At 42.2% G+C, this 3133-nt stretch overlaps 1 protein-coding gene across 5 annotated transcripts in view; it reads right to left on the bottom strand.

Moving 5' to 3' along the window:
- Positions 1–3133, bottom strand: part of CUNH18orf25 (chromosome unknown C18orf25 homolog) — a 96031-nt gene that overhangs the window by 57232 nt on the left and 35666 nt on the right. Inside the window, exon 1 of one of the 5 annotated variants that reach the window (XM_023714594.1) lies at positions 1797–1808. The exons of the other annotated variants lie outside the window; for them this stretch is intronic. The gene's annotated coding sequence lies outside the window, so the exon portion shown is untranslated. Of the gene's footprint in view, positions 1–1796; positions 1809–3133 lie in introns of those variants that run through there. 5 annotated transcript variants of the gene reach the window in all.

Genomic DNA, 3133 nt, shown 5'->3' with positions numbered 1-3133 from the left:
GGGCTGAGCTGGCCACACACACACACACACACACACACACACACACACAAATAAATAAAATTAAAAATTAAAAAAAAAAACAAAATATTTGAATTTTTGAAACAAGGCAGCATGGGACGTTTTCAAAAAGTACCATAACTGAAAGTACTCCAGGTTGTGTCCCTTTCCTCAACTGCTGACAAGATGCTTAGTCGGGGTGAAGTCATCATTTCATCTGGAGACTAATACTGACCAAAATCTCAGAGCTTGCCTTCACCTACCCTACTATCTCTCTGCAAGATGATGAAGTAACCCTCCATGGAGGATAATTTCAACACCCGTGTAAAGCAGCTGGTATAAATGTTGAACCTTTCTGGATTGTTTTGTATGCAAAGACCTTGGTCACTGTCAACCTGGGGAGCCTCACCTACAATGTAGAGGTGGTGGACCTGCTCCTGCACTTGGTGCTGCACCTGCACAAGATCCTGTCCCCCTCCACTCCTACTGTCCTATTGAAGAGGAGAAGCAAACAAAGAATCTGAGGAGCCTGGTGAGAGCATTGCTTTGGGTTTTTTTTAGACTAAATCTCTGTTGTAATATATTCAATAAAAAGCTCTACTCTGAAAATAAACTTATTAAAGTATATCTCTTTGTTTCTTCAGGAAATAAACTACGTAGTATTTGAGTAGCATAAATGAACCTGGACTGCTTTTCCTTGTAAGAAGATGACAATATCCATTCCTTTTAAGACAGTAAATCAATCATCTCAGTTCCCTTAAACGTAAGTACTAAATGAGAATTACTGCTGCCTAAGTAACGAATAGTGGGGTCAGAACCACTTAAATATAACACCTTTTAGATCATGATGGTATGTCCATACAATGAGGCTACTAAGAATGAGAAAGTACAGGCTGGTAGGGGTTGCACCTTACTGGTAAAGCTCTAACTCAGAAGGCTCTGAGTTTCATGAGAGTGTGGGTAGGGAATGGAAAACTTTTTAGATAGAGATGTAGAACAATTCTCATGAAAGCTCCAATGAACAAAAAGGATACATTGTATTTTTTGTGTAAATAAGGAAACATTTATATGAGTATGTCTAGAGGAGCATAGACCCATGGGAAGGACACAAAAAAAAACTAGTAATATCAATGGCCTTGGTAAGGACAGATGAATGAATAAGAATAGAAGATGTGGTATTGTGTGCAGTTTTGTACTTCTTGAATCTTCTGTCACACATGAGTATTATCTTTCAAAACTTGACTCTTTTGTGGAACCGGGGATTGAACTCAGGCCCTTGTGCTTGCCAGGGTAATGCTTATTCCACTGAGCCATCTCCCTGGCCCTAAAACTTGACTCTTTTGAAGAAAAACAAGTGTGATTTTTTTTTTCCTTGTCATGATATGTGACTACTACTGCGTCCATTTTAGTCAGTGAGCTCTATCAGGTATTCTCCCTATAGAATTATAATTAATTCATTATCAGGGCAGGGGGGAGTCATCAGAAGTGCAAACTGAAGTTCACACAAAACTCCCTGTTGAAGAATTAATGAAGTCCCCTGAACACAGAAGGAAAAGATTCCACAGCATTTAACTTTTACAAACAACCAGTGCTGGACTATATTCGGTACTAAAGCACTTACCTATCATTTTTGAAGGTCCAGTACTAGGAAAAGGAACAAACCAAGAAAATAGCACCTGAGGCAGGCCAGACCTCACCAGACTAAAGCATCTGCTAAGGCAGTGTGCATCAGCCAGGGCTTGATCCCTCGGGGCATGCTGAGCCATCTTGAGATTGAGACTGGGTGTGGTAGCGCATACCTGTAAGCCCAGCACTTGGGAGGCTGAAAACAGGAGGGTCACTACGAGTCCAATTCACATAATGAGACCCTGTAGATCCTATACTAAATACAAGAAAGAAAGAAAGAAAGAAAGAAAGAAAGACAGACAGACAGACAGACAGACAGACAGACAGACAGACAGACGGAGTGGAGCAGATCACACAGTGGTGCAGACCTGTGATAACAGCATTCATTTTTTTTTAGGCTGAAACAACTCAAAGATTTCAAAATTTAAAAGGGCTGGATATTTAGGTAAGTACGAAGGTCTGGAGTTCAGTACCATGAAAGAAAGGGGGATGGGGCACAGACAGACAGACAGACAGACAGACAGACAGAGACAGAGACAGAGACAGAGAGCACCAAACTGGGTCAGTTCTCCAACCAACCAGATTATTTACTGCAGACATTGGTTTGGGTCTGGGAGAAAAACTGGGGGATACAGAGTGGCTGGCAGTAGAAAATGATAAACTAGTTAAATGAGATATCAAATGCCACCCTGTGAATAAAACAAGCCTCTCAGCCTTCTGATTTAAGGTTATAGTGAAGTGCTCAGTGCACAATATTATTTTCTCCAATGCTGTTCTTCCCTCCAATCTAAAAGTAACCTCTTTCTAAACAGTATTTATGCTCATTTTTCTCTCATTTCCCGATGAACTTACATTAATAACTATTCCTTGGCTCTTACCAACTTTTTACACTTAACTGGACCTGTCATTCAGTTCTAAAATCCTTTTACCTACCCCCACAACCTTTTCTTTCTCTCTCTCCCTCTCCCTCACTCTGTGTGTGTGTGTGTGTGTGTGTGTGTGTGAACATTAAACCCAAAGGCTGAGGAACTTGCTTCATTCACAATATGGCATTTGACATCTCATGTAACTAGTCTGTAGTACATAATCTGGTTGTTTAGAAAAATGAACCAGAGACCCAGAGCGCAGGCCTGGCGCATGAGGTGTGAAGACCCAGGGCTATCGGATCCTGAATAGACCCAGAGCGCAGGTCCAGCGAGTGAGTGAGACTGCCCAGGGCCGCAGGAACCTGAATAGGCCCAGAGCACATGCCCTGCGCATGAGAGTGCAGGCCCAGCATGGAACCCTTCAGCAGAACTTCCTGCAAAGAGGCTAAAGACCCACCCAGCTGATTCAGGAACAGAACATCTTGCCAGAGTGACACAAAGGGCTCAAATCTAACAGCTGCAGCAAAAAGAAGTAGAGCACAGCAGCCAGATCCAAGCAATACCCACCTGGAGGAATCTGACCTTCATAGATCTGGACCTGGTGTTAAGGTAATAACTCTATCTAAGCTCTACACCAAAGGTCA

The sequence above is a fragment of the Octodon degus genome, unplaced genomic scaffold (genome assembly GCF_000260255.1).
Source record: "Octodon degus isolate 3935 unplaced genomic scaffold, OctDeg1.0 scaffold00003, whole genome shotgun sequence".
NCBI classification, from domain to species: domain Eukaryota; kingdom Metazoa; phylum Chordata; class Mammalia; order Rodentia; family Octodontidae; genus Octodon; species Octodon degus.
The sequence above is the reverse complement of the archived record's forward strand: the minus strand, read 5'-3'. Positions and strand labels throughout refer to the sequence as shown.